This window comes from Macaca fascicularis, chromosome X (assembly GCF_037993035.2).
Source record: "Macaca fascicularis isolate 582-1 chromosome X, T2T-MFA8v1.1".
NCBI classification, from domain to species: domain Eukaryota; kingdom Metazoa; phylum Chordata; class Mammalia; order Primates; family Cercopithecidae; genus Macaca; species Macaca fascicularis.
Genome location: NC_088395.1, coordinates 119,610,552 through 119,631,895, shown reverse-complemented (window position 1 = coordinate 119,631,895; position 21,344 = coordinate 119,610,552).

Below are 21,344 nucleotides of genomic sequence, written 5' to 3'. Positions count from 1 at the left end.
GGATCTATGGAAAACGATCGAGGGTAAAATCAAGGAGAGAAGACTGGAAAGTGTGAGGAAGAATGGGGTGACTGGGGGAGTTGGAAAAGTTAAGAGCATAAGGATTTTAAAGATCTGTTGTACGTACTGGATTCATAAATTAGTTGCTTTTCGGAGCTACCTACAGTGGATGAAGGTGGCCTATACCCAAAGTCTGATCAACTCCTTTATATGGAGATGGGTAATACTACAGGTCTCCCAGGAGATAGAGGAAGAGGCTGAGGAGTTTCTTCTCCATCATACCCTTGCCCTCTTCCCCACCTGGTGATCCTTCTCCATCATTTTTCTCCTCCACTTCTCTCCTCAACTCTGCATTTAACATCCTGAAAACTGCAAAGGACAATAAGGCAAATGCATTGTATTCTTCCTCTCACCCATGGCCGTTTTCTAAGTTTGAGCACTGAATATATCATGGGGTGAGCTATATTGGGCATAAGCTCTGTGTAACCTACGTCTAACTTACAAGAACTCAAAATCCACATAGTTTGTTTAGGATAAGAGTGGTGAGGGTTGAGGTGCGAATCCATCCACCCTGATTATAAAAGTTAAACCTAATCAGAGAGAAGAGATTGGCTTATCCTGAAAAACTCAACATACACTGTATAAAGTACACATAAAATGATTAACAAAGGAAGGTAGAAGAGAAACACACTGCAAAGTGCACATATAAATATTCACCTCCAAAGAGAAAGATTTTCTTAGTCTACTGAAAATAGGAATATTTCAAGGAATATCATTCTCAAAGTCAGTGTTACGTTTTTTAGTTAAAATTAGATTTTTTTCCTTTGCCTCATAAGAAGAAACTTCACTAGCTGATAGAAAAATTATGGCATCTAATGCGTAACAGAGGATATACATCAAATACACATGGTTATTGATTTCACGAAATGTTTGCTTCTTTACCCAGAAATGTGAGGCCACATAAGCCAGATTTCACAGACGAACTATAAGTGATCTAATAAATAGAAATAATACTATAAAATGGTAATATTTAACATATTCTAACCTGGACAGAGTAACTACTACTATGAAATAGTTTATACAAAACTACAAAGGGAGCAAAGTGAAAGGCAATTCATTTCTTCATGCTTAATTTATGCAAAACATCAAATGGGCCTAAATAATTGAGGCTACTTACCATTGTAAAGACTTCTAAGAGGGCGCGCCCAAGATGGCCCAATAAGAACAGCTCCAGCCTCTAGCTCCCAGTGTGAGCAACACAGAAGACGGGTGATTTCTGCATTTTCAACTGAGGTACCGGGTTCATCTCACTGGGGCGTGTCCTGTGGGACAGCTGGCGCTGGTCTGCGGGTGCAGCCCAATCAGCCAGAGCTGAAGCAGGGTGAGGCATCCCCTCACCTGGTAAGGGCAAGGGGGAAGGGAATTCCTTTTCTTAGCCAAAGGAAATTGAGACACACAACACCTGGAAAATCGGGTAACTCCCATCCTAATACTGTGCTTTACCAAGGGTCTTACTTAGCAAACCGGCACACCAGGAGATTATATCCCACACCTGGCCCGGAGGATCCCATGCCCACGGAGCCTCCCTCATTGCTAGCACAGCAGTCTGAGATCTTACTGCAAGGCGGCAGCAAGGCTGGGGGAGGGGCACCTGCCATTGCTGAGGCTTAAGTAGGTAAACAAAGCCCCCCTCCCCCAAGCTCGAATTGGGTGGAGCCCACCACAGCTCAAGGAGGCCAGCCTGCCTCTGTAGACTCCTCCTCTGGGAACAGGGCACAGCTAAAGAGAAAGCAGCAGAAACCTCGGCAGAGGTAAATGTTCCTGTCTGACAGCTTTGAAGAGAGCAGTGGATCTCCCAGCACAGAGGCTGAGATCTGAGAATGGACAGACTGCCTGCTCAAGTGGCTCACTGACCCCTGAGTAGCCTAACTGGGAGACATCACCCACTTAGTGCAGACCGACACATCACACCTCACACGGTGGGGTACACCCCTGAGACAAAGCTTCCAGAGAGAGAATCAGACAGTAACACTCACTGTTCAGCAAGATTCTATATTCTGCAGTCTCTGCTGCTGATACCCATGCAAACAGGTTCTGGAGTGTACCTCAAGCAAACTCCAACAGACCTACAGCTGAGGGTCCTGACTGTTAGAAGGAAAACTAACAAACAGAAAGGACACCCACACCAAAACCACATCAGTACGTCACCATCATCAAAGACCAAAGGCAGATAAAACCACAAAGATGGGAAAAAAGCAGTGCAGAAAAGCTGGAAATTCAAAAAATCAGAGCACATCTCCCCCTCCAAAGGAATGCAGCTCATCACAAGCAACGGAACAAAGCTGGACAGAGAATGACTTTGACGAGTCCAGAGAAGAAGGCTTCAGTTGATCATACTTCTCAGAGCTAAAGGAGGAACTACGTAACCAGCGCAAAGAAACTAAAAACCTTGAAAAAAGATTTGACGAATGGCTAACTAGAATAACCAATGTAGAGAAGTCCTTAAAAGAACTGATAGAGATGAACACCATAACAAGAGAACTATGTGACAAATGCACAAGCTTCAGTAACTGACTGGATCAACTGGAAGAAAGAGTATCAGCGATTGAAGATCAATCAATGAAATGAAACGAGAAGAGAAGTGTAGAGAAAAAAGAGTAAAAAGAAATGAACAAAGCCTCCAAGAAATATGGGATTATGTGAAAAGACCAAATCTACGTCTGATTAGAGTGCCTGAAAGTGACAGGGAAAATGGAACCAAGTTGGAAAACACTCTGCGGGATATCATCCAGGAGAACTTCTCCAACTTAGTAAGGCAGGCCAACATTCAAATTCAGGAAATACAGAGAATGCCACAAAGACACTCCTCAAGAAGGGCAACTCCAAGACACATAATTGTCAGATTCACCGAAGTTGAAATGAAGGAAAAAATGTTAAGGGCAGCCAGAGAGAAAGGTCGGGTTACACACAAAGGGAAGCCCATCAGACTAACAGCAGATCTCTCGGCAGAAACTCTACAAGCCACAAGAGAGTGGGGGCCAATATTCAACATTCTTAAAGAAAAGAATTTTCAACCTAGAATTCATATCCAGCCAAACTAAGTTTCATAAGTGAAGGAGAAATAAAATATTTTACAGACAAGCAAATGCTTAGAGATTTTGTCAACACCAGGCCTGCCCTACAAGAGATCCTGAAGGAAGCACTAAACATGGAAAGGAACAACAGGTACCAGCCATTGAAAAAACATGTCAAAATGTAAAGTCCATCGATGCTAGGAAGAAACTGCATCAATTAGTGAGCAAAATAACCAGCTAATATCACAATCACAGGATCAAGTTCACACATAACAATATTAAACTTAAATGTAAATGGACTAATGGTCCAATTAAAAGACACAGACTGGCAAATTGGATAAAGAGTCAAGACCCATCAGTTTGCTGTATTCAGGGGACCCATCTCACATGCAGAAACACACACAGGCTCAAAATAAAGGGATGGAGGAAGATCTACCAAGCAAATTGAAAACCAGAAAAAGCAGGGGTTGCAATCCTAGTCTCTGATAAAACAGACTTTAAACCGTCAAAGATCAAAAGAGACAAAGAAGGCAATTACATAATGGTAAAGGGATCAATTCATCACGAAGAGCTAAGTATCCTAAATATATATGCACCCAATACAGGAGCACCCAGATTCATAAAGCAAGTCCTTAGAGACTTACAAAGAGACTTAGACTCCCATACAATAATAATGGGAGACTTTAACACCCCACTGTCAACATTAGACAGATCGATGAGACAGAAAGTTAACAAGGATATCCAGGAATTGAACTCAACTCTGCACCAAGCGGACCTAATAGACATCTACAGAACTCTCTACCCCAAATCAACAGAATATACATTCTTCTCAGCACCACATCACACTTATTCCAAAATTGACCCCATAGTTGGAAGTAAAGCACTCCTAAGCAAATGTAAAAGAACAGAAATGAAAACAAACTGTCTCACAGACCACAGTGCAATCAAACTAGAACTCAGGACTAAGAAACTCAATCAAAATCGCTCAACTACATGGAAACCGAACAGCCTGCTCCTGAATGACTACTGGGTACATAACGAAATGAAGGCAGAAATAAAGATGTTCTTTGAAACCAATGAGAACAAAGATACAACATACCAGAATCTCTGGGACACATTTAAAGCAGTGTGTAGAGGGAAATTTATAGCACTAAATGCCCACAAGAGAAAGCAGGAAAGATCTAAAATAGACACCCTAACATCACAATTAAAAGAACTAGAGAAGCAAGAGCAAACGCATTCAAAAGCTAGCAGAAGGCAAGAAATAACTAAGATCAGAGCAGAACTGAAGGAGATAGAGACACAAAAACCTTCCAAAAAATCAATGAATCCAGGAGTTGGTTTTTTTAAAAGATCAACAAAAGTGATAGACCGCTAGCAAGACTAATAAAGAAGAAAAGACAGAAGAATCCAATAGACGCAATAAAAAATGATAAAGGGGATATCACCACTGACCCCACAGAAATACAAACTGCCATCAGAGAATACTATAAACGCCTCTACACAAATAAACTAGAAAACCTAGAAGAAATGGATAATTTCCTGGACACTTACACTCTCCCAAGACTAAACCAGGAAGAAGTTGAATCCCTGAATAGATCAATAGCAGGCTCTGAAGTTGAGGCAATAATTAATAGCCTACCAACCAAAAAAAGTCCAGGACCAGATGGATTCACAGCTGAATTCTACCAGAGGTACAAGGAGGAGTTGGTACCATTCCTTCTGAAACTATTCCAATTAATAGAAAAAGAGGGAATCCTCCCTAACCCATTTTATGAGGCCAGCATCATCCTGATACCAAAGCCTAGCAGAGACAAAACAAAAAAGGAGAATTTTAGACCAATATCCCTGATGAACATCGATGCAAAAATCCTCAATAAAATACTGGCAAACCAAATTCAGCAGCACATCAAAAAGCTTATCCACCATGATCAAGTGGGCTTCATCCCTGGGATGCAAGGCTGGTTCAACATATGCAAATCAATAAACATAATCCAGCATATAAACAGAACCAAAGTCAAAAACCATATATTATCCCAATAGATGCAGAAAAAGCCTTTGACAAAATTCAACAGCCCTTCGTGCTAAAAACTCTCAATAAATTCAGTATTGATGGAATGTATCTCAAAATAATAAGAGCTATTTATGACAAACCCTTAAAATAATAAGAGCTATTTATGACAAACCTACAGCCAATATCATACTGAATGGGCAAAAACGGGAAGCATTCCCTTTGAAAAATGGCACAAGACAGGGATGCCCTCTCTCACCACTCCTATTCAACATAGTGTTGGAAGTTCTGGCCAGGGCAATCAGGCAAAAGAAAGAAATCAAGGGTATTCAGTTAGGAAAAGAGGAAGTCAAATTGTCCCTGTTTGCAGAGGACCTGATTGTATATTTAGAAAACCCCATTGTCTCAGCCCAAAATCTCCTTAAGCTGATAAGCAACTTCACTGCAGTCTCAGGATACAAAATCAGTGTGCAAAAATCACAAGCATTCTTATACATCAGTAACAGACAAACAGAGAGCCAAATCAGGAATGAACTTCCATTCACAATTGCTTCAAAGAGAATCAAATACCTAGGAATCCAACTTACAAGGGATGTAAAGGACCTCTTCAAGGAGAACTACAAACCACTGCTCAGTGAAATAAAAGAGGACACAAACAAATGGAAGAACATACCATGCTCATGGATAGGAAGAATCAATAGCGTGAAAATGGCCATACTGCCCAAGGTAATTTATAGATTCAATGCCATCCCCATTAAGCTACCAATGAGTTTCTTCACTGAATTGGAAAAAACTGCTTTAAAGTTCATATGGAACCAAAAAGGAGCCCACATTGCCAAGACAATCCTAAGTCAAAAGAACAAAGCTGGAGGCATCACGCTACCTGACTTCAAACTATACTACAAGGCTACAGTAACCAAAACAGCATGGTACTGGTACCAAAACAGAGATATAGACCAATAGAACAGAACAGAGTCCTCAGAAATAATACCATATATCTACAGCCATCTGGTCTTTGACAAACCTGACAAAAACAAGAAATGGGGAAAGGATTCCCTATTTAATAAATGGCACTGGGAAAATTGGCTAACCATAAGTAGAAAGCTGAAACTGGATCCTTTCCTTACTCCTTATATGAAAATTGATTCAAGATGGATTAGAGACTTAAATGTTAGACCTAAAACCATAAAAACCCTAGAAGAAAACCTAGGTAATACCATTCAGGACATAGGCATGGGCGAGGACTTCATGTCTAAAACACCAAAAGCAACGGCAACAAGAGCCAAAATTGACAAATGGGATCTAATTAAACTACAGAGCTTCTGCACAGCAAAAGAAACTACCATCAGAGTGAACAGGCAACCAACAGAATGGGAGAAAATTTTTGCAATCTACTCATCTGACAGAGGGCTAGTATCCAGAATCTACAAAGAACTTAAATAAATTTATAAGAAAAAAACAAACAACCCCATCAAAAAGTGGGCAAAAGATATGAACAGGCACTTCTCAAAAGAAGACATTTATGCAGCCAACAGACACATGAAAAAATGCTCATCATCACCGGCCATCAGAGAAATGCAAATCAAAACCACAATGAGATACCATCTCACACCAGTTAGAAGGGTGATCATTAAAAAATCAGGAAACAACAGGTGCTGGAGAGGATGTGGAGAAATAGGAACACTTTTACACTGTTGGTGGGACTGTAAACAAGTTCAACCATTGTGGAAAACAGTGTGGCGATTCCTCAAGGATCTAGAACTAGAAATACCATTTGACCCAGCCATCCCATTACTGGGTATATACCCAAAGGATTATAAGTCATGCTGTTATAAAGACACACGCACACATATGTTTATTGCAGCACTATTCACAATAGCAAAGACTTGCAGTCAACCTAAATGTCCATCAGTGACAGACTGGATTAAGAAAATGTGGCACATATACACCATGGAATATTATGCAGCCATAAAAAAGGATGAGTTCATGTCCTTTGTAGGGACATGGATGCAGCTGGAAACCATCATTCTCAGCAAAATATCGCAAGAACAGAAAACCAAATACCGAATGTTCTCACCCATAGGTGGGAATTGAACAATGAGATGACTTGGACACAGGAAGGGGAACATCACACACTGGGGCCTATTGTGGGGAGCGGGGAGGGGGGAAGATAGCATTAGGAGATATACCTAGTGTAAATGATGAGTTAATGGGTGCAGCACAGCAACATGGCACAAGTATACATATGTAACAAACCTGCACATTGTGCACATGTACCCTAGAACTTAAAGTATAATGATTAAAAAAAAAAGATTTCTAAGAGTAGAGAACACTAGGACAATTTGAATGGAAAAACATAAACCTGAATAAAAATGCTGGTAATTTAATAATGATTAACAATTACTGAGTGCTTACCCTGTATCAGGCAATTTTTGAAGCACTGTATGTATAGCATCCTTTTTCCTCATCAGAACAATCTTATGTGGTCAATACTCTTGATGGCCTTATTTTATAGGTGGGGAAATTAAAGCATGGAGAGAGACTAAGTAATTTGTACAAGGTCATGCAGTAAGTGGTAAAGTCAAACACTGATAGTCTGGCTCTGAAGACCAAGTAGTTAACTGCTAAGCTATAGTTCCCACAAGACAGCTTAGAAGAAGAGCAATCAGTTAGGAGGCCACAGTCTAAGTGGAAGAAATAGTACTTGAAATAATGATAGTTGTTGTAGGAATTTGAAAGATTTATAGGAAATGTTGCAAAAGAAGAATCAGTCGGATTTGATAACTGATTATATATGAAGAGTGAGAAAGAGTTGTTTACATTGACTGCAGTTTCAAGGCTGAGTAATTTTGTAGTGATATTAACTAACTAGGAAAAAGGAATTGCAACTTTTTTATGACGAATGATGAATTCAGCTTTAGACACATAAAACTGAAATATCTTAAAGATTTACTATGTATAAATAAATAACCAGGAGGTAGATTAAAATACAGTCTTGAATCCCCCCCAAAAATGGTTGGTGATACAATTTGGGTGATATATACATACAGAAAGTTGATCTTAGGACGGAATCTTTGAAGGGACTTATAATGAGTAGATGAATGATGAGTCAGAAAGAAACTTTATCAGAGTTTATCAGAAAGGTAAGAGGAGAATCAGGAGAGCTCAGTCTTTTAGAAACCAAGAAAAAAATATTCCAGTAGGAGGAATTATTCAAAAAGTAATAATGCTGAAAAGAATCTAAACAGAATGAGTACTGAAAAGATGTCACTGCATTGTCAGAATGGTTTGAAAGGGCAGCTCTATTAAAGTGGTGAGGGCAGAAGACATAGCACAAGCCACTGAGAACAGAGAAATATTAGTGGAGTTAGAGATGATACACTACTTTTTCAAGACCTTCATTTGGGAGGAAATGTGAATGATAAAGGACAGTTTTAGGAAGAACATTAAGTCAAATAAAGACTTCTTTAAGCTACTGACCCTTTAAGCATACTATAGGCAGATATAAATGAGCCAGTGGAGAGGTATTAAAAATAAAAGATGGAATTCGTAATTTATTATCTTTCCTAAGAAGAAATGAAGGCCAGGCATGGTGGCTCACACATGTAATCCCAGCAATTTTAGAAGCCAAGACAGAAGTACTGCTTGAGGCCAGGAGTTTGAGACCAGCCTGGACAACATAGTGAAATTTGTATATAGAGGGGAAAAAAAAAATCTTTGTCGTGTGGGCTTGTCCAAACATTGCAGAGTATCTAATATCCTTGGCTCTCTCCTTCTATTAAATGCAAGGGTGACATCCACCTCCAGCATTGTGACAAGCGAAAAAAAAGCACTCTCCCTATTTTTGAAACATCCCCTAAAAGTGGTACTATTCACCTGGATAACTGCTGCTGCAAAAGGAAATAACAGAGGATGCAAGGTCAAGTGCTCTAAGGAACCTAACAGATCATAGAAAACTGAGCAATGGATGGAAATGAAACAATAGGGTTTGTGGGGTCTGTGATGAACAAAAGAAAATAGCCCCACCTAAAGACATTTACATTACAAAAACACCTTTTGAAAATTGTACCAGCTAAAGAAATGGCAGCAGGCTGCATTATCTACTTTTCAAATGAATGGATTTGACTTGTAACTTGTAACCCAAGGCTAGCATTTATGTAGCCTAGTGTTACATTTGCAGTTTAACAAAAAGTAGCCCTTAAATTTAAGAATTTATCATTGAAAAAGATTTCAAGCATCAGCCTAGAATTAGCTTTTCAAAATTAGGGTTAGATATTTAGGAAATTGTGATCAGCAATGTTTTAATCAAACTGATTAAAATAAATTATAATAGAAAGTGTCAGAGTACATAAGAGTAAATTTTGTTTTGTCAAGTGTTTATTTCAATTGCGTGTGTGTACATGTGTGTGCATGAGCATATATACCAGTCATGATGTAAACTATCTTGATATTGTTTGGCTCTGTGTCCTCACCCAAATCTCATGTCAAATTGTAATGCGCACGTGTTGGAGAAGGGGCCTAGTGGGAGGTTACAGAATCATGGGGGTGGACGTCCCCCTTGCTGTTCCTGTGACAGAGTTCCTCCAATATCTGGTTGTTTAAAAGTATATAGCACTTCCCCCAACTTTATCTCCTGCCACCATGTGAAGACAGTGCTTGCCTCCCCTTCACCTTCTGCCATGATTATAAGTTTCCTGAGGCCTCCCAGCCATGCTTTCTGTACAGTCTGCATAACTGTGAGTCAATTAAACCTCTTTTCTTTGTAAATTACCCAGTCTCAGGTAGTTCTTTATAGCAGTGTGAAAACGAGCTAATACATATCTTTCTGGGAGTCTTAGTAAAAACAGTTTTGGAAAACAGCAAGATAAATGGTCAGGTGAGGATTTGGGGTGTACTAGGATCTTTCCCAACAACACTGTAGCCATCTGACATAGTGGCCTTTTTTGACATATTTATTAGAAGCCAAATTTGGATTCAAAGAGACTAGGATTTTAGGTCCAGCTGTACCTCTCAGGTATGTGATAATAAGCAAGCTGCTTAAACTTAGCCTTCCTTGGTTTCTTTATCTATAAAATGAAGATAATAATGTGTTATAAGATTTTTGAAATAAATTAAAGGAGATAATATATGTAAAATGTGTAAACCAAAATAAAATCCTAAGCTCTTCAACAGACTGAACAAACCCCCTCTGGACCAAGGAAAACTTCAAAAACTGAATTCCCAGCCATGATGGGAAAGGATGCTGTACTCACCTAATTATACCCCCTCCCTTTTGGAGTTTAGGAACAACTGACCAGCATTAACATTAAAATAGAAATCTTAAGACTGACAGAACAATCTTTGGCAATAAGATACCAAATTGCAACCTGACTCTGGTATAGCATCAATGACAGATAGCAGACCTCGAAGGAAATCAAAATATTTTATACCAAAATATATTTATTTGACATATTTTGAAATACTCTTGCAAAGCTATCTTTTGTGCGGGAAATTTTGCATCTGTATAAAATCTCCAGCAATGTAACTAGGCCTTTCCTGAATCTCAGAGAGATTAACTAACAGCATGATACCTTTTAAGGTCCAAAAAAGACATTTACCATCTATTCTCTCTGAAGCCTTTATTGTGTTATAATAGGTAGCTAGTCAGACATGAGCAGGGCAGGAGAGGGCCCCCCACCCCACCCCACCACCACCACCACCACCAGGAGTCTCAGACAACCATCAGGTGACTTTCAGGTAGTTATTAAACTGTCTCTCTAAAATAATCATTGGTCACAGTCAGTGCCAGGGAAAGGTGGTCTCCCAATTGATAGAAACACTTGAAACTGGTAATCAGCAGCTTTCCAGTAAGATCTCAGGAGTTAGGCTAATGGGTTCAAGCATGCTCACTAAGAGGAAAAATGGCAGAGTTTAACTGGTTTATGACCTTCTAAGAGCATTCAACAAGTAAGGGAAGAACACCTCAAGTGAGCATGTGTACAACTCCAATAAGCACACTGCACAATGCGGCCCCTCCCGAGTGCTGGCAGACCACTGTGCATGTGGGCAGCGCACCCCAAGTGAAAAATCAGGGAACAAGTAATGCAGACCCTGAAAGCATGCCAACATATAAAACCCCAAGTCAGAGATGTAACGGTGAACTCCACTCTCTCAAGTTGCCCACTTGACCCTCTTCCAAGTGTACTTTACTTCCTTTCGTTTCTGCTCTGAAACTTTCTTAATAAACTTTCACTACTGCTCTAAAATTTGCCTCGGTCTCTCACTCTGTCTTATGCCCCCTCTGTCAAATTCTCTTTTCAGAATAAACAAGAATTAAGGTTGCTGCAGACCCATATGGATTTGCTGCTGGTAATTACATAGCAACAACCTTGGCTTCTACGGCACCCCTTATTTTAAATCCAGTATTTTTTCCTACTAATGTCAAGTCTTTAGCTTAACTCTTTCAACCAGTTGCCAACCAGAAAGTCTTTGAATCCACCTATGATCTGTAAGCCCCCCACTTCAAGATGCCCTGCCTTTCTGGGTTGAACCAATGCATATCCTACATGTACTGATTTATGTCTTTACCTGTAATTTCTGTCTCCATAAAATGTATACAAACAAACCAGAACACCTCAGGCACACTTTCTCAGGACCTCCTGAGAATATTTCCCAGGCCATGGACACTCATATTGGCTTCGAAGAAATCTCTTTAAAAATTGTATGGAGTTTGCTTTTTTTGATCAACAAATGCTTGGTATACTATTTGACAGATAGTGAGGACTCAATGAATGACAGATGAGGTTATTATTATTTTAATAATCACTAATGTATAAGGTTTGTCTGGCACACCAGCAAAATATGAAATATATACATAATGTATTTAAGCTTTTACTAAATGTTTTCTTCCTGTTATAGAGAAATTATTTGAAATGCCTAAAGCCATCATGTTTGTGTTAGTCATTTACTGCAGTATAACAAATTACTCTAAAGCTTAATATCTTAAAACTACAAACAATTATTATATCACATACTTTCTGAGAATCAGGAATCTGGGGTCAGTTTAGCTAGGAGTTTCTGACTCAGGGTCTCCCACAAAGTGGCAGTCAAGCTATCCACCAGGGAGGTACTCTCCAAAGGGGCTGAAGTATCCATTTACAATCACACTATGTGACTGTTGCCAGGAGGTTTCAGTTCCTTGCCATGTGGGCTTTTCCATAGAGCTGCACATGGCATGGTTTCTCCAACAGCATATCTTCTGAGAGAGAGAGAGAGAGAGAGAGAGAGAGAGAGAGAGAGAGAGAGAGAGAGAGAACACCAAGACAGAAGCCTCAGTCTTGTATAACTTAATCTCTGAAATGACATAACATCACTTCTACCATATGTTATTGGTCACAAATTCTAAGCCTCAAACAATTTACAGGGAGACTATATGAGGGTGTAAATAGCAGGAAACATAGATCATTATTGGAGGTCATTTTTGAGGCTATCAACAATATTTATTGAATGTTCCTCCTCTTCAAAATTTTTAATGCAAACATATGAGACTTTCCAGGCATAAGTAATTATCCCTTACTGCCTACAATGAACACCTGGGTTAACATTAACACAAATTTGAGGAGTTATCAATTTTGTTAATGATACATGACACCAGCTTATTTAATAAATCATGTTTAACTTTCAGGAAAATTTTGCATAATCTTATAGTGTTATGTTTCTTTCAAGAAATTAAACTTTGGTAAATGTATTTTAAATACACCTCTATGTCTTCCATTAAGTAATATTTGGCCCTTTCTATGGAAAAATTATTTCCTCCAGTTATACTTTATTACATTCTAAAAATAAATCTCTTGAAGGCAGGCTGCTTCTTCTGAGCATGCGACCAGATAGTAATAATATGGTTAAGACTTCAAAAGTAAAAATCAATGAAGATGTTTGATTAGCATAATCATTTTTAAAAATGATGAAAGTAGAATGTGAAATGTCAATATTCTTAATGCCAAAATTTGATGAACTATAACAATACATTAAAATAATTGCAAAAGAGAATTTTAATCATAATATAAAAATGAAATTCCTTATTCAGATAACGTTAATGAAAATAAATAGCCAAAATCAAACTAGAAAATCAATACTTCTCTTAAAAGACAAAATTTAAAAACACTTATTTCCAAGGTGTCATCTAATTAAAAAAATGTTTGCACCTATTTTTCAAGTTTGACTTTTATTTCAATGTAAACTCTTTCTTCAGTATTCAACATTATATATTTCAAATTTGCTCCTAAGTTCATTCATATTTTTAAAGTAATAGATCAGTTTTGGCCTTTGGCAAGATAATGTGATTGACCCTTCCCCAATGTGATCTCTATCCTTCCTTTCCCCCATGTGTGCTCATTTATTTTATGATCTCTAGTTTCCACACCTGCCCCATTAAGATATTTTCTGATAGGTAACATTGAGGCATAAGTGACTAATAATTTTAAAGTGCTACACATACGTACTACTCCAATGAGATAACACATATACACTCCCTATCACAATTCTTGATGTCCAGTAGGTGATTAATAATTGGTGAGTTGTCCTTTTTTACAGCTTTGTCTTTCACTGCTCTTATAAGTCAAAACTGCTAATAATATTAACTCACACTTTTAAAGAATGCTAACTTCTTGACAGCCCCCCTGTGAAGCACAGTTATATTTGCATTATCTAATTTAATCATTACAGCAACCATACAGACTGGGTCCTATTATTATCCCCATTTTACAGATGACAAAACTGAAACTCAAACCTTGTCACAGCCATCAACTGGCAGAGCTATAATCAAGATGAGGTCTTTTTGATTTCTGGGTCCATTTTCTGATTCTCTGTCCTTTATCCTGCTATTTATAGCACATCTGCCCTGTACTTCTTGAGAACTTTGTTTATTCTTTGGCTCTTTCCCCCTCCCCACTCCCTACTGGTGTTCAAAATCAACACACACTACATAAGAGCCAGTGTAACTGCAGACACAGAACGAAACAGTGCGTACAATACACTAACTTTTTTCAACCCTTGTATTTTTCAGATCATTTGTTCATTGCAAATCACTCAACAGATCAAGTTCACAAATGGCATATACTTGCATTGATAGTGTGATTCAAGATATATTATTTCATCCTTAAGAACATCTACATAAACACAAATGTGGCAGTCTACTGGTTGTCCAACACAACCAGCTATCCTATTTTTCCAGAAAGCAAGAACAATAATAAGTAGATACCGCATTTTCAAACTTCCCTTGCATTTATCTGAGGCTTATGGCTAATTTTGGTCAACAGGATGTGAATTAGTGATATGTGTAACTTCTGTGTCATCTCTAGTATAAAACAAACCCTGGCTCTTCCACTTTCTCTTAAACTTAAACATGAGGTGTCTGGGACCCAGTTTTGACTATGCTGATAAAGACAATTCTCTTGGGCAGAGGTGGGCAAACTTTTTCTGTAAAGTTCCAGACAGTAAATATTTTACGCTTTATGGGCCACATAGGGTCTTCATTACAACAGTTTAACACTGCTATTGCAGTACAGAAACAGCCACAGACAACAGATACACAAAATGAGTGAGACTGCGCTCTAATAAACCTTTATTTAGCAAAAACAGACAGAGAGCCAGATTTAGCCCACAGGCTACAATTTGCTGATCCCTGCTCTAAAAGATGGTCGAACAACAAGATGAAAAGGACCTCAGGATACCTGAATAACTACTTTCAGAATAGCCAGCAATCAATCTGAACCACTAGTATCTGGATTTGTTGCTATGCCAGAAATTTATTTATTCTCGAAGCCACTACACTGGGGAGTCCCTTTGTTACAGCAGCTTTAGATTTACCATCACAAATACTATAAGTGACAGAGAGGGAGAAAATAATTACATAAAGCTTTAATCTGCAATGCAAAATTTTAAGTAAAATCATTCAATGTGTCAGTATTTTTATTAGTAGTTAAATACATTTTAAAAGCCTGGCATATACCTTCCAAACTGTTTGCTACAAATTAGGGAATAAAAAAATACTAAGAATGAAAGCAACTTTGGATGTGGCCAGCTGTACTACAGTCTCCAGAAACCTGCACCATCAGAAAATTGGGGATCACTTTCATTTATATTATTAAAAAGGATTAAAGCCTTCAGCCCTACTGTTGAATTTCAATTATCAAACAGTGAGGGAGCAGAAATATTTAGAGAAGACAACAGGACTCTCCACTCCTAACGCCTAAATCAAATGACAAAAGTAGTGGCCTACTTTGCCTCCATGTGTGGATGCCCCCATTAATGAAAGTGTGCTAAAAGATCTCATCAACACAATTCTACAGGTAATATGCATCAATTACGCATGAGGGGCATATGAGTCTAGCTAAATTATAGATCTTAAATTGTGCCCTCCCACGTTTGTTATTCACTCAACCAGTAAGTTGATAGATTCCTATATAGCTTCTGAATATAGAACTGATAAATATGTAACCATATTTAATTAGTGAAGAAAATAAATGAAGCAGCCTGTCCTTCTTCATTGGGGAAGGCACATCACAGAGCAAGTCTGTCTGCATGGCAGCAGCTACTCCTTCCACCTTGATGGTATGTAGTTCATCATGTAGAGTGAACACTAAATCTGGTCATACCCCTAAATCACCAAGGAAATGAACTTAAAAAAGCACATTCTTAGGAATTATTTTCAAAGTTTTCATTTTAGTAAATCTAATATGGGATCTGAACTAGGTGATTATGTGTCCAATGAAGCACTTATCCCCATACCTAATTTAGTAAGTACTGATCTAGAAAATTACAGTAAATATTATATAGATTGGCCCAAGCATGATCCTCACACAGTATATTTTCACAATGTTCCAAACAGACACTTATCTATAGATAAATGTCTTTGGAAGACAAATCTTAAATCAACCAAAGTAGAAAAAGTACTTAAAATTTTACTTATCCAAGCCTTCTTCTTTTTCCTATTGACCCTTCATTGTTAGGTGAACAATTAAGCCTTCAACTTCCTCGGGGTTATACATGCTAACTCCTTTTTCCGTTACCCTTTCTGTATGAAAGGCTTCTCTAGTTTTATAGCTCAGGTACCTTCAGTTCCTAGAAATAACGAATTATGGTACTTTTTAATCCCTTTATCCCCAGTGCCCAATATAACACCTATACTCTCAGATAATAGGAATAATGATAATGTTTACAAATCATATACCTGGTAAGGGTAGTATCTACAGTCCATAAAGAACAATTATAACTCAACAATAAAATAACCCAAATTAAAAATGGGCAAATGATTTAATAGATGTTTCTCCAAAGAAGATATACAAATGGCCAATAAGCACATGAAAGGATACTCACCACCACTGGTTACTAGGGAAATTGAAATGCAAATCAAGACCATAATGAGATACTACTTCATACCCACTAGGATGGCTATAATTCAAAAAAAGAAAAAATACAGAGACAATAATAAGTGTTGACAAGAATGTGGAAAAATTGGATCCCTCATATACACTGCTGTTGGGAAGATAAAATGACGCAGCTGCTTTGGAAAACAGTCTGGCAAGTTCTTCAAAAGTTTAAACATAGAGTTACCATACAAATAAGCAATTTCACTCTTTGATATACAGCCAAGCGAAATAAAAACATATGTCCACGGAAAGCTTTGTACATAAATGTTCATAGCAGAATTTTCCATAATAATCCAAAACTAGACACAGCCCAGAGGTCTTTCAATGGGTGAATACTTAACCAAACTGTAGTAGATTCATACCATGGAATATTATTCAGCAATAAAAAGGAATGAAACACACAGCAACTTGCATGAATCTCAAGGGCTTTACGCTGAGTAAGACAAGACAGTGTCAAAAGGTTACATACTGTGTCATTCCATACATTTGACATTCTTGAAAAGATAAAGCTATAGTGATGGAAAACAGATCAGTGGGTGCCAGAGGATATGGATGGAGTGAAGATGTGACTATAAAGAGATAGTACAGGCCGGGCGCGGTGGCTCAAGCCTGTAATCCCAGCACTTTGGGAGGCCGAGACGGGCAGATCACAAGGTCAGAAGATTGAGACCATCCTGTCTAACATGGTGAAACCCCGTCTCTACTAAAAAATACAAAAAAACTAGCGGGGTGAGGTGGTGAGCGCCTGTAGTCCCAGCTACTCGGGAGGCTGAGTCAGGAAAATGGCGTTAACCCGGGAGGCGGAGCTTGCAGTGATCTGAGATCCGGCCACTGCACTCCAGCCTGGGCGACAGAGCTGAGACCCCGTCTCAAAAAAAAAAAAAAAAAAGAGATAGTACAGAAGAGTTTTTGAGATGATGGAACAATTCTGTACTGATTGTGGTGGTGCTTGTACAAATACATACATGTGTTAAAATTTATAAAACTGTACACTAAAATAAAAACACCAAAGTAAAATCACATCTGTGACTGCAGATGAATTACTCAACATTTTGGTTAAGAAAATATATAGAGAGAGTACAGAAGTACCTACACGCGTGTTCCAATGACAGAAGCAGGTATTAATTGGTCAGCGAACTTAGGAGGCAGGGAACCCAGAAGTTTGAGATTATAGTGAGCTGTGATAGTGCCACTGAACTCCAGCCCGGGTGACAGAGTGAGATCCTGTCTCAAAATGAATAAATAAATAAACATAGCCAGAAAACAAATAATACTTTAATACTTCCTGAAATAAAGAGATATTTGGAGTCTTTCTCTAAAGGGTAAATGGAGGAGCAGTTTTTAGAGCAGGAAAACAGAGACAGATACTGTATAGGAAAATGAAATTGCTATAATGTATCAAAACATTGTTATAAAAAGTGCTTAACCAGGATTCTTAAAACTAGAAAATGATAAATTACAAATGTTTATAAGGTGGCAGCTGAGAGACAAGTCACTGGGAATCCTTGATGCCACATTAAGTTTCAAAGTAAATTACCGAGATTATGGTTCTAATCAAGATATATTATGCATGTTTATTCATTCATTCCATTAATATTCAGTATCTATCATAGGCCAAAAACTGTTCTAGACATTTGAGATATGTCTTCTATGAACAAAATAAACAAAAATACCTGTTTTGTAGTGCTTACCTTCTAATATGTAAGATTAGGGTTAGAAGAATCTGTTAGGCTTTGGTGAGAGTATAAACACATAAAATATTTTGGAAATTAGGTACAGATCCAAATTTATAGTACCCATACCTTTTGGCCTAGCAACTCTACTTCGGTGAATCTATCTTGCAGATAAACTCACACAGGATCTAAGATCTAAGAGTTTGTGATAAGTAGAATGATAAGATAGCCTCCAATATTCCCACCTGTTGGTGTACATGCCTTCTATAATTCTTTCCCTTGAATGTGAGCAAGACCTGTGCATATTATGGGAATCACTCCCTTTATTATATTTATATTATTAATCAGCTGACTTTAGAGAAGTTAACCTAAAGAAAGATTCTACAGATAGGTTTGACATTATTAAGTGAACCCTGTAAAGAGATTGAGCCTTTCCTGGACTCAAAGAGTTTCAGAGTGTGAGAGGACCTATGGAGGGCACTATGCAGCAGGAACCTAAGAGTGGCCTCTAGGAACTGAGCATGGCGCCTGGCCAACAACCAGTGAGAAAGCAAGGAACTCAGTCATAGAACCACAAAAATAATGATTCCATCATTATCCTGAAGAAGCATGGAAGCAGATCCTCCATTAGTCAAGGCTACATGAAAATTGTGAGATAATAAATTTTTCTTGTTTTAAGCTGCTAAGTTTGTTATGATTTACTATGCAGCAGGAGAAAACTAATACAAGGTATTTCAACGAGAATGTTAAGGATGCTATTTGTAAGTGAAATATAAGAAATACTCTAATATCTAAACTAAATTTGTTAAACAAATTAGGAAAATTTGGACTATGGAATACCATGATGCCATTCTATAAAGTTCTTTACATCCAAAATATAGAAGTACTAATATGTGCTAATACATACTAATATGTTCTTGGTAGTGTGTCATGTAAAAAAGAGCCATTGACAGAATAACATGCCGAGGCTTACTTAGAAGAATATACCACAAAATATGGTGCTTTGACACTGGAGGGATTCTCTCTGGAATTTCCTTATTTGACTAAAAAAACTTCTTTTAATAAAATGCAATTGTCTTAAGACCCCCTCCCTAGGAATTTCATCAAATAATCAGAAAATATTAACCTCTGGAGAAGAGAAGAGACTGGGAGTCATCAGCAAGTCCAGACAGACTTTTCATCTATTCTTCTGAGGAAGCTCTAGTGGAAGTGGTGGGAAGGCAAGGGGTGGAACTTCACTGTGAACAAAGGTAATACCTGGGAAACTTTATCTGCAAAATACGACAACCTTTATTCACAGTGAAGTTCCACCACTCACCTTCTACCACCTCCCCGAGAGCTCAGAGCAATTTTGTCCCATGCTATTGTTTTTTGGGTTCATTCATTTTCTCTGACAATCATTGACTCCTGCACCCCCAATCTCCCCTTTCCCTATGAAGAAATGTACATAAGCATCTATACCTCATTGTGTTATTGGGTAATCACATTTCCCACAATTTTCCCCTATGCACATTAAATATATTTTGTATGCCTTTTTCTCCTACTAATCTACCTTTTGTCAGATTGTTTCCAGCAACCTTTGGTGGACAGAAGGGAAATTTTACTTTGACTCCCAAAATATGTATAACACATACCATATTTTGTAATAAAGAAAATATCCAAATATCCAAGCTGGGTATGGTGGCACACACCTGTAGTCCCAGCTATTCAGGAGGCTGAGGCAGGAGGAATGCTTGAGTCCAGAAGTATGAGTCCAGTATTGGCAGTATAGTGCAATCCTATCTCTGATTTAAAAAAAAAAAAAAAAAAAAAGGAAAGAGAAGGAAAGGGAAGGAGAGGAGAGGAGAGAAGAGGAGAGGAGAGGAGAGGAGAGGAGAGGCGAGGGGAGTGGAGGGGAGGGGGAAGGGAGGGGAGTGGAGGAGAGGGGGAGGGGAGGGGGAGACTGAAGGAAAGAAGGAAGGAAGGAAGGAGAAAGAAAGAAAGAAAGAAAGAAAGAGAAAGAGAAAGAAAGAAAAGAAAGAAAAAAGAGATAATATCCATATAAAAATATATATTATATCCACATATCCATATATCTATATCTATATATATATATAGAGAGAGATATATATATTTGAATGTGCACAGAAAAAGTCTGGAAGAAAACACGTCAACCTTTTTACAGTAGTTATCCCAATAAAATAGAAGAAGTTTGGTAGGTGAGACAAGAAGGGTTTCAACTTTTATTCTGTATACTTATGTATTGTTTGAATTTTGTTTTAAGGAATATACATTCTTTTTGTGTTTCAATTAGTATAAATGAATAATCTGTGATAGTAATAGTTGTAGAAGCTATTTTTTCCCTCTGATAGTTACCTTTATCTTGGGATTTAACAGCTTTTGAAAACAGCTCACTTTAAAGTATTGTCATTTTGAATATCTGTTTAATGATTGCAGAGAGTTACTATTTGTGGTCAAAAAATCTACCTTTTACATATCGTGACTATGAAAAGTCTGTGCTTAAGACTTCCAATACAGAACCATTATCTTTAGTTTCAGGAAAATTACTCACTGCCGCACACTAACATCATTGGTGGCAAGAAACCAAATCATAAGGGGAGTTTTTGAAGAGTGGCATAACCTTATCTGCAACTGAAATTGACCTCTAGCACGCGAAGTGTCTGACACTTCCCCAGAATGAGATGACAGTAACAAACAGTCAAGAGTCCAACAATCAGAATAATTCCTTCACTTGGGAGGAAATAAGCCTGCTGTGCTGGCACTTATAATAGTGTGCAAAAAGGGTGGGCTCAGGGGAATTGTCTAAATAGGCACAGTAAGTGAACCAAGTATAGAGAGTTAAGAGATACCAGTAGGAAAGTGGATATGAGGTTTTAAGCAATACACAGTGATTAAGGCTAAAATTAAATCAGAGATGAAAACTGAGTCATAGTTAAGAAAATCAAAATACTTCACCCCAAAATATACTTCTTTGGTTTATTTTGATTTGGTTGTTCCAGGTCCTGCAAACCTAAGAAGGCCTGCACAGCTATATTTTGTCAGGAAGATTTGCATATATAGAGAATCTGCATAGATACAGCCAGGCTTTCTCTGAGGTTCACTTTTGTCCAGATCTAGGAAAGATTAACTGAGAGTCTGTCACCTTTAAAAGTCTGAAAGAAACATTTACCATCTACTC